General features: G+C 33.8%; 1 long non-coding RNA gene across 1 annotated transcript; it reads left to right on the top strand.

Moving 5' to 3' along the window:
* The first annotated feature begins 625 nt into the window (after window positions 1-625).
* On the top strand, window positions 626-1,398 carry LOC133784104 (uncharacterized). The gene is made up of 2 exons (XR_009871133.1): window positions 626-851; window positions 959-1,398. It is a non-coding gene; the product is annotated as an uncharacterized LOC133784104 (long non-coding RNA).
* Window positions 1,399-11,916: the final 10,518 nt, after the last annotated feature.

Raw genomic sequence — 11,916 nt, 5'->3', positions numbered from 1 at the left:
TCTTTCAAAATAAAATTATTACTTAGAACAAATTAAGGGTTAAAATAATTTATGGATTTATTATGTCATTTGGGCATTTACACACTTCATGCTTAGAACTTACTTTTAGATTGAACTTTGGAAATAAAATGACACAACTCAGACTTAATTGTAATGTCATTTGTTAAATGATCTTTTATGAACGTTTTGATTTGAAGCACTTTATCCAAAAAAAAAAATTGTAATAGCATGCATTTGCTAATTGGTAGGTAGGTTGTTGACCACGTGTAAATACAATTTTGCCTCCATAATTGATATATCAATTTAGAGCAATAAAACTTAAAAGAAGGTTTTCCAAAATAAGCACTTTCAATGTTAAAAATGTCCAACAGTAACATCTATGTCTTTTTAGGAAAAATAATTGTGGGGAGGGAAAAAATTTGTAAAAGTTCGTCTGTATACATACCATGTGAGACCCTTTTCATCAAAATTCAATGTCCCGCCATCAACTTTATCAATTTTGAATGCCAAAAAATAAATCCTTATCACAAAACTCAACCAAGAGCATCAAGGATATTATTTAAACATGTTACAAAACAAGTCAGTATGTTAAACTTGTCTTGAACCATAGTCTTGACATGGAGAGGGAAACAGAAGAAGAGTCGTGTGATTTTACAAGGCTATTTCCCAAGCCACCGAGCCAAAATGACAAGGATCCCAACTATGTAAGTGAGACTTCCACCAAAGGTTCGACCACTAGGTTCGATGCCGCTGCTGAAAGTATCAGAAAATGTCGTCGTGGGAAGAAAAGGGTCATCTGTATTTCGTGGACAATGAACCCGGGAAGAAAATTTTATGGGTGCCCCAACTACGTAAGTTTTAAAACTACTACATATTAATAAAATCTATTCTTTGAAAGATAGTGTTTCAATGTCAACTTCTTACATTGGAAATGTTTTATACCATTGATATATACAAGGTTCGACCAAGCAGATTGTGGATACTTTAGTTGGTGTGAGTCAATGCTTTCTAATAGGGCAACCAAGCGCATTTGCACATTATTAGATCTTATTGATGTGGCTGAGAAGAAATATGGCAAACTTATGGTGACTTGTAAGATGCTTAAGACATTGACTATGTGTTTGTCTCTTATATTCCTAGCTATTTTGTTTAAGTTGATGTTTTATTAACTTTATCTATTTTGTGGTTAGCCAAGTTGTGGTTGTGTTTTTGTGTGTTGTTCTCCCATCAAGTTATGTGACATCAAGGTCTAGTAGTATGTCGTTTCATGTTGTTTGTTTAACTTGAGTTGTTACTTTGATCTGTGTAAAGTATCACTCACTTTAAAGTTGAGGGATGTGTTCGTCTTATTAATTGATTGGTTTTAATTTGAATCCATAGGGTACTTGATTTGTCTTAGCTATTAATAGACATTAATTTAATGATCACTCTTATATAAATTTGGGAACTAATTTTTCAAATCAACTTTTAAACTAAATTGGCCCTAGCCACACTATGGAAATATCTTTTGATTAAAAATAACTTATGAATGTGTTGTTTGAAGCAAATAATAAAAAAAATGTAGAATAACTCTCACTGTGTCATTATTTTAAGAAAAGGAGATCAATAGAATTGAAGAAAAAAAAAAGTATGCCAAAAAATACAGTGTTAATAGTAAAAATGTACAATGTAAATCATTATGTCTTATAAGGTAAAGATTTAGTAAAATGGGTGGGAGACATTAATGTCTTCATACATACTACCACATAGATTGATGAGCAAGTAGAGGTAAATTAAAAAAAATGATAAAGTAATTGTGGTTATAATGTTAGCCACTAGTGATATATATGTTATGAAGCACTATTCCACTTGATCCATTTCTGATTTAGGTTTCAATCCACTTTTTTATGTAGTTTGAAAAGCAAATATAAAATACTAAATTAAAGTTGATAGTAATATTAAAGTTGTCAAGTGTTGTCCTTATCAAGCAACAAGTCAAAGAAACTTACATAAAGGGAATTACCTAAAAAAAAACTAATCTAATGTAAGAGAAATATTGTCCCAAAAGAGATAGGCTGCAACCAACACAGTTAACCAGTGGCATAGAACAAACAAAAAGAAACATAAAAATCAGCATCTTCACTAGCTTGGACTTGCCACAGCCAATCCATGTCTCAAAATCCATGGAACAAAAGTTCACAAAAACAAACACCTAAGGACTAGTATTCTAAACATTCAGCTTACGTGCAATGGTGTATTTGGCTTAACTTCTTGTCCGAGATGAACAGGCAGTATCATGTTGGTGCGCTTGGCTTTCTTTGTTGAGAATCGCTTGTCAGGGCTGACCTTGCTTGGACTACGAAATGATTCCAGTTCCGCAACATCTTTTCCCATAGAAGAGACCCCAGTCACCACATTAGAGGAACCAAATTCAAACTGAAAAATGGTCCTCTCTTTCCCTCACTACTTGCTCCATACTTTTATTTAGTTCATGTCAGACTATTTCGTTATCGAAATGATAGCGCTCACTTACAACATCAAACTGTAAAAACACTATCACTAACTTAGCAAACAAACATGTTTAATTTCATAAAAGGGTCTGCATTATTGAAATCAGTTGAGTGTCTTACCTCATACACAATGCCATTCCCATCGCCCAATGCTTCCATGAACTTCAAAACATAAATCCCAGAGTCGAAGTCATTATCCTGTTGGGGCAAACCACTCTCAAAACCAATCGCAACGATTCTGAATGTGAAATCACTGGACTAGGTGCCACAAATATCAAATTTAAACAACTCGTCCAGGATGGTCAACTAAAAAACTACATCAAATTCACACTGAATAGCATGACACTCAATACATATATAAAAAAATATTATTGCCTAACTAGTTTCATAAAATTTAAAACATTACCATTTCTTTGGTATGTTCTTCTATGACTTCCTTCCCATATTCAGATTGTTTGGAGTCTCAAATTGTAGTTTTTTTTGTTGGCCTTATCCATTCTTGCCATGAACCAATATACCACATTTGGACCCTCTTTAATAAACAGGGATTAACATGTGCACAATAATTTACTAAGGGTACATTTGATGCGACGTATTATTTCGTATTGCATTATAATGAATTGTGTTTTATAGCATATTTTTATATAGAAGTTAAGACCAGTACACTTGACTCTAAATGAGCCAATCTACGATAAAAAAAATTAACAAAACCAAAAAATTAATTCATTACTGAAATGTTAGCTGGCATGAACCACACCAAAGGTGTGGTGTTTGGGTATTTCAAGCGCTCTTTATAAGTCATGACTCTAGCAAAGGCTGATATTATCTGAGAATAAATAAGACAAACATCTAAGATTATAAAACCCTATAAACAATACATATGACCAATGAAAAAAAAAGACTTGAACACCCAAAGTTTGATTCTGAACACTTGCCTCTCCTGCACCATTTTCTCAGGCTCAAGTGACCTTATACATACACAATCCAATAAAAGATCCATGTAATCACACACTATGTAGCTGCCACATGTGAAGATGGAAACCATTGAAAACATAATACAAAAATGGTCAAATTTAAGAGCAACAACCAGAAATAATCTCAAAAAAAAAATATTTAACCAACATAAAAGGAAAATGAGTTTAACAAATCGACACTTACAAGTCTTGAAGGCCTGAGTTGTAGACATACTCAACCAATTTGAACATCTGCATTGATACGACCACGAAAATCTTTAAAGTGCCAACTACAATCCCGTCGTGTGACCGAAAATTGTCATTCTTTTGGTTGTTTAAAATGATCACCCAAAATGTTTACATCATCATAAAGATGTGTCAAATACATAATGGGATCTACTTCTACTTCAGGCCCAAGTTTTCTTTCGTTATCTTTCACACCCATATCAACCTCTTTTTTTGGGGCATTCGCCACCCATATCACCCTTAACCTCACTTGCAATCGTATCCCTGATTTTCTCAGGCAATCCACCAACCACAACCATCAATGAATCCCATTGACAAGTCATTTTCACATTCTTCTTGGTTAAGAAACTAACAGCCTCTTTCACTGCAAAATCCTCACTTGGATGCATTTCTAGGGGTTCATGAAGTTCATCAACAACAAGAACATGCAAATAAACAAATTGAATTAGATTAAAAATTTAATCATTTACACTTTATTAAAAAAAATCAATAAAAAAGGAGTAAACTTACTGTTTTGTAGCCACTATAACCTCCATTGTGACAGACATAAGTCTTCACTCACTTGGTTGTCTTGTCCATCCAAAATCTTATCAGAGAAACACTACAGTTGACAACCATATTTAGAATATCAATATGATTGAAGTGCAGCAACTGCAAAAAAATTAAAAAGAGAAATAAAAAAATTCAAAGTTTAACCAAAATAACACAATAAAAATTGCATTCACAAGTCCAAGAATTAGAAACAAAATTTATTTACTACATGGAGATTGGCGTTGCATCCTTTTGTATGAATTAAACAGCAAGCTTGATACTTCCCGACAAATTTCATTAATTCACTGTATGCATGAGTTGCCCAGTATTGAGACTTGATTTTGTCGGGATTGGTGAAAGCGCTGATGTAACTAGAACGCATCGTGTTCCCAGTTCCTAGAACCAAGATGCTCACAAGGATGACAAGGACAAAACTTTCCAAGAAAAAAGTATCAGCCTCACTATAATTTTGCAGTGGCTACTCCAAAGTTGTCAAGTTGATTTTGTTTTTACCCCCATTAATTTATCCTTCAACTCAGTCTCATCAACCTTTGATTCAATGTCGATCAATACATTCCCATTAGGAATCTCCATAACACGTTGGAAAATCCTTGGGGACATTGGCACCTTCTTCCCATATATATTAAGGCAGTTTCCACCAACATCTACACAGTCAAAGAGCCATTTAACTAGCTCATTGTATATAAGGGTAACCCATGTTGGGGGGAGTAAGATAACACCACCTATAAATTTAGAATCTACACAAAAATTGGATTGACAACGACTAAATAAAGATTGACAAAGATTATGCAAACCCAAGTTGGTGAATGATCTTCTTCAACCTTAATGAACCTTGAAAACCCTTGTAGAACCACCACTTTGACCAAATCCTTAGAACAAAAGCAAAACACAATTCCAAGGCTTATACATGTTTCTTAACATTATCCTAGTACACTATTTCCTAGACACTATTGATGCTTAAGGCCTTTTCTAGGAGGAAATGAGGATTGAGATTGAAGAAGGCTTAAACACAGAAAGTCAACCACTTTCTTTATCAGTTCTTGGAGAAAACTTGAGATTCTTTGAGCTAGAGAGAGAAAAATGTAAGAGAGAGATTGGAGAGAGTGATCAAGTCTTCAAAAACTCTATTTTGACCCTTATATAGAGTAGGCACCATCATTAGGTCTAACCAATAGGATTAGACTTGTAAAACACGTCATTTGGATCTATTTTACATAAGACATACGGACTCCGTAGGCGACGCATCGCCTACTAGGGTTTTTGAAACCCTAAGCATCAAGCGATGCTACGCCACTTGTGTGGCGACACATCGCCACCCTCTCTGATTTTGGACCCCTCCAAAGGTCCTAAAAATGCTCCAAATACTACCAAACTTTTTGGGGACCCTTAGATACCTTCGTGCATCACTTTGGACCCAAAAACTTATTTTTAAAATGCCTACAATTGAAAATCAAATTTCACATCTTCGCTATGTGAAATTCACTAAGTGTTTATACCTTGCTTCTATTTTAACACTTATCTTTTTGTATTTAACCTATGATAACAATCCCTCACTTGGTTAAATATAAGTCTCATTCTTTAGCTTAAACATTTTTGGTGCATAAAATAAAGTACCTTTTGGTTTGAACTTTACCTTAGTGAAAATACCACAAAGTTCTATCGAAATCATTAGTTGCTGAAAAGCTTGAACCAAGTATTCCATATGATAAAATTGGTGATACCTCACGCACCTCCACCACATCTCGCTTAGCACTATCATGCCCATGTTCTCATCTCTTCATGAACTTCCCGGGGAGAAACTCCAACTCCCATGAGAGGTGGAACCACCTCTAAGTCCACATAGGTGAAGTTCTTACAGCATCTTTGCTACTTTTATATATGCTTGTTACACTCAACTAAACTTCATTAAAAGCCCTAGGCTTAACCCTAACATGGTAGCAACAAATACTAGCCATCTCTGATGGAGCTCAGCATAATTTTAGTGTTGAAACTATTCACTTATCAATGACTTGTTCTTACCCATTGAACTATTTCCCTTTATTTGTACAATTTGGGAGTTGGGTTGCCATCATTGGTAAATCTATTATTCTAGGAGTTTTAGTCCCATCCCTTTTGAAGTGGAACTTACTAACCACGTCGCAAGAGGTTTTGTAAATGGATCCGCTAAGTTCTCACTTGTCTTTATATATGAGATCGATATGATTCCTCCTCGAACTAATTGTCTCAAATACTCATGTATTACACTTATATGTCTAGTATCAGATTGCCAATTGTATACGATTTAGGACTTATAATTTTTTTGTTTAACCTAAATTGAGATTAATCAATGATGAATCCTAAATAATTGTCGTTATTATTTTATGTTGAAATTTTTATCGTTAGATCCTAAAATATTAGGGCTTTTGTTTATCTCGAAATTACCTTTCAGTTCATATATTATATGATTAATTTCGTTACATATTGATGAAGAATTTTGTATTTGAAATTTTAGGGTTTTTTCATAAATTTCGAAATTAAAAAATTGTTATATCTCAATTTAATGGTTATTTTTCCAAATTTAATTATTGTATGTATTTATTATTGTTTGTGGAAGATATGCCATGCTTTAATTTTGTAAAGATTCGGCCATTTACACAATATTTTACCTGAAATTTTGAACATTTTTTCACATGTAATCTCTTAGATCTACACTTAATTTCTTGTTTTTTCTCCATATAAACCCCATAAATCTATTGATCATGATCCGTGGATGATAACCCCTCAAATAAACGCTCGAAACAAGCCTTTTTTTGGCCGGAAACCCGTCGGACCTGACCGGGTCGCCAACCGGGTCGCACGACCCGTTTTTAGAACTGCTAGAGGTTGAAGACAACCTTCTCCGATGACGCCCACTCGCGGAAGGCGGCGCGTGGGGCGCGTGTGGCATCTCCCGACGTCGTTTTTCGACTTTTCTTTTTTCCAGTATTAATGGGATTTAAGTTCTGAATTTTCTGTGATTTTTATTTAATTTTTTGAAATGTTAAAATAATTAATATGGAATTAATCTCTTTTCCGCTGTCATAAAACATTAATAAATAATTTATACTATTTTTTCAAAAAATTTGAATCACATAAATTTATTTAGGTATTTGTTCGTTCCTTTGAACATACTCACTCTCTGGAACAACCTTTATTTTTCCTATATTCTCCACCCAAACAATAGGTTTTAATTTTCATAAAACAAAAATATCCTACATTCTTTGTTGTTCTAAAGTGCCAAACTTGATTATTTGATGACTAAACAATGTGTTATGGTGGGACACATTGTTTTGATCATTCATAAATTTAATGAGCAATATTTTTTAATTTTTGGGAATTCGGTTGAAAATATTATAATTATTATCATCAAAGTGATTTAATTATATTATTTTTTAATGATTTTTTTATCGCCAAATTTCATCAGTTTATAGAAAATATTTTTCTTGGATAATTGATATGTATAATTACCTTCCCAAATGAGGTAATTATACATATTAATCAATGTCTCATGAAGTGTGTTGATTATAATGCATGTTTAAAATTATTTGCCCAAAGGTAATAATATTTCATGTGTATTTTGTTTGGTTTGAATTAATATATATGCTTTGAAAATTTATTTGCCCAAAGGTAATAAATTTTTCATTTATATATATTTTTTCTGTTTAACTTCATGGAAATAGATCATATGTGTGTTATATTCTCACCCCAAAGGGGAGTTTGTGATGACCATCTTGACTCTTTATATATTTTCTTGATATGCTCATAGTTTCTTCAAGTTTTGTCAATTTTCTTTTATCTTGTAGTTTCTTTTTCTGTGAACAACAAAAATGCTTCTATTCAAATTCTGACTGAGTCCAACTACAAGAAGTGGAAACGAGATGTGGATTTTAGTTTGGGAATCATGGACTTGGACCTATGCATGCGTGAAGATCAACCTGTTGCTCTTACTGATGCAAGCACTACTGCCCAGAGAACTCTCCATGCACAATGTGAAAAGTCAAATCGTCTCAGTCTTATAGCTATGAAAAAATTGATTCCTAAACATCTTTTGAGTGGTCTGCCCTGAGACAACTAATGCCAAAGAGTTTTTAACTAATGTGGGAAAATTGTATGACACTGGTGAGAATGCTGAAACTGGATCTCTTATGGATGACATTCAAACCATCAAGTATGATGAAACTAAATGAGTGAGGGACTTCATTCTAAAAATTGTCAATGTTCAGTCAAAGCTAAAAGATCGTAAGATTCCTCTACCTGATTCCTATATTATTCATCATGCTCTCAATGCTCTTCCTACATCTTTCAGTCTCATTAAGACAGCCTACAACACTTATAATCAAACATGGAGCATAAATGACCTAATTTCGAAGTGTGTTGCTAAGGAAAACAAGCTGAAAAAGGAGAAGAATGAGTCAGTTCATTATGTTTCTCAACTCAAGCCAAATAAAGGAAAAGGGATATTCAAAAATCAAAGGAACAACACTCCTAAGAACACTGATAATAAGAAGGAGCATACCAATGGACAGAAAAAGGAGAATGCTCAATCGAAGTATGCTAATGTTAAGTGTTTCTTCTGTCATAAAATGGGCCATAGAAGAACTGATTGTCACAAATTTAAGATTTTGCTATAAAAGAAGAAAAAACAAGAAGGGACTCATTTAGCTTGTATTTGTTTTGAATCTAATCTAGTTGATGTTCCTATTGATTCTTGGTGGTTAGATAGTGGTTCCACAGTTCGTGTTACTACTACCTTGCAGGGGCTAAGGGATCTCAGGAAACCAAATCAGAGGGAGTCAAAACTTAAAGTAGGAAACGATGTTGGAGTTGAAGTTTGTTCTGTTGGCATCTTTATTCTTGAATTACAGACTAGTTTTAAGCTTGTTTTGAACAATACTTTTTATGTTCCTACTTTTAAGAGAAATTTAGTTTCGCTTCCGCTTTTGGATAAACAAGGATATTCGTTTCGTTTTTAAAATTCTACATTTGACATTATGTTTGACTCAAAATTTATTGGAAATTGTGTTTTATTCTGATGGTCTCTACAAATTATCTTTGGCTCCTTTGGTTTCCTCATTTAATGTTAAGAATAATGTGGCTAAGAGATCTTGTATAAAGGAACATTCTTTACTTTTATGGCACAAATGGTTAGGTCATCTTTCAAAAGAACGAGTTGATAGATTGATTAAAGCTAATATTCTTCCTCATCTTGATGCTTCTGATTTGGACAATTGTGTTGATTATGCTCGAGGGAAGTTAATCAAAACTCGTAAGAAAAGTGTCACTCGCAGTTAGAATCTATTAGATATAATACATACCGATATTAGTGGGCCTTATTCTACTACTCTTTGTAGGAAGAAATATTTTATCACTTCTATTGATGACTTTTCTCAATATGGTTTTACTTATTTGATTAAAGAAAAATCGGATGCTCTTGATAAATTCAATGTATTTTAGACTGAGGTTGAGAAACAATCAGGAAAAGTTATCAAGATTGTGCGTTCAGATCGTGGAGGTGAGTATTATGGAAAATACACTGAGACTGGACAAAACATGGGGCATTTTGCTAAGTACTTACAGGATAGTTGTATAATTGCATAATACACTATGCCTAGTACACCTGAACAAAATGGAGTTGCTGAAAGACGAAATCGTACTCTTATGGATATGACCAGAAGTATGATGAGTAGATCTAATATGCCAAAGTTCTTATGGGGTGAAGTTATTTTGACTGCTACTTATATCCTGAATCGGGTTCCAAGTCAATCTGTACCCAAAACTCCTTTTGAGTTATGGACTGGTAGACAGCCTAGTTTGAACCATTTTCGCGTATGGGGTTGTCCAGCTAAAGTGAAGATTTATGATCCTAACTTGAAAAAGTTAGACCCTAGAACAGTTCGCTATTTTTTCACTGGTTATCCAACTCATTCAAAAAGGTTATCAATTTTACTGTCCTACTCGCGGTACTAGAATTGTTGAATCTCAAACTGCCAAATTTCTGGAATTTGATATTGTTGAGAAAGTTTCTACTCCATCTCTTGAAACAGAGGAGTCATCTAGTGGAATTTTCATTCCTTTATCTCTTTCAAGAGATGATATAATACAGACAGATGATACTCATAATGATCTTATTCCTACTCCTGTTGTTGATGCTCCCATTATAGATGAGGCTCCTGTCTTTGAAGAAGTTCCAACTGCTGAAGACATCATTGAAGATGGCGTTCAACAACAAGCAGCAATTCCAGAAATAATTCCTCTAAGAAGATCTTAGAGGGCAAAGATGTCAGCAAATTCTAATGATTTTTTGGTTTATCTTGGAGAAGGAGAATGTGATATTGGTCATGTTGTTGATCCTGTGACTTATAGTGAAGCTCTTAAAAGTGAACAATCTTTTAAATTGATGGAAGTAATGAAAGATGAAATTGAATCCATGAAGAATAATGATGTGTAGAAATTGGTTGAGTTACCTGTTGGTTTTAAACCAATGGGATGTAAATGGATTTTTAAAACCAAAAAGGATAATAAGGGTAAAATTTAAAGATACAAAGCACGTCTAGTGGCAAAGGGCTTTACTCAAAGAGAAGGTATTGATTACACTGAAATATTCACACCTATTTCTACAAAAGATTCGTTCAGGATTATTAAGGCCTTAGCTGCACATTTTGATTTAGAGTTGCATCAAATGGATGTAAAGACTGATTTTCTGAATGGGGAGTTGGATTAGCGGGTCTATATGTCTCAGCCTGAAGGTTTCAAGAAAAGTGGAAGGGAGAACTTACTCTTAAGAAAATACACATAAGTATACCTAAAGCAATCATCTATAAAAGTCATGAAGTATCTATTTCCTTCTCTAGTCAACATGTCATTCAATTCACATAAATCACTATGTATTAAATCTAACAAGTTTGAACATCTATCAACACTTGGAAAATGTTTCTTTACCATTTTAGATTTAACACATAATTCACATTTATCATGCTCATTCACATCACAATTAATCAATTCATATTTAAAAACTATTTTGATTGTGCTATAACCTATATGAGCAAGTCTATTATGACACAAAGTAATAGAATTGTAATTAACCACATTGCAAGATTTAGATGTCATATCATCATTGTCACTATCAAGAGCACAAAGTTTGTTCATTTCATCACATGTATAACCCTTTCCCACAAAAGTGTCCAATTTAGTCAAAGTGAGTTTACCGAATTCAAACTCCATTTTGATACCATATTTACTCAATAGACTTCAAATCATAATGTTTCTAGTCATATCGGGAACATAGAAAACATTAGTTAGGGTCACTTTCTTTCCATTAGTGAAGAGCACATCAATGCAGCTCTTTCGAAGTACCTTGTGTAACGACCCAAATTCCCTAATAAGGTTTAGGACCTTGATTAGAAGGCCGGGAGGGCCATAATTGATTTATTGTGCTATTATATGATTATATGCATGATTATGTGGGTCATATTATTATATGATGATAAAGGCATGCATGGGGTTATATACTCTGTTGTGAGGGTATTTTGGTAATTTGGCTCACAGAGAGCGTAATTGCATACTTATGTGTATACTGGTAGGTTAATGTTGAGACCACATTATTATGTCGGTATGTCTGCAGCTTGTGGCTTGAGGCGATCCAACAAGCGGTTTAGCGG

This window comes from Humulus lupulus, chromosome 6, assembly GCF_963169125.1.
Source record: "Humulus lupulus chromosome 6, drHumLupu1.1, whole genome shotgun sequence".
Classification (NCBI taxonomy): domain Eukaryota; kingdom Viridiplantae; phylum Streptophyta; class Magnoliopsida; order Rosales; family Cannabaceae; genus Humulus; species Humulus lupulus.
The sequence above is the reverse complement of the archived record's forward strand: the minus strand, read 5'-3'. Positions and strand labels throughout refer to the sequence as shown.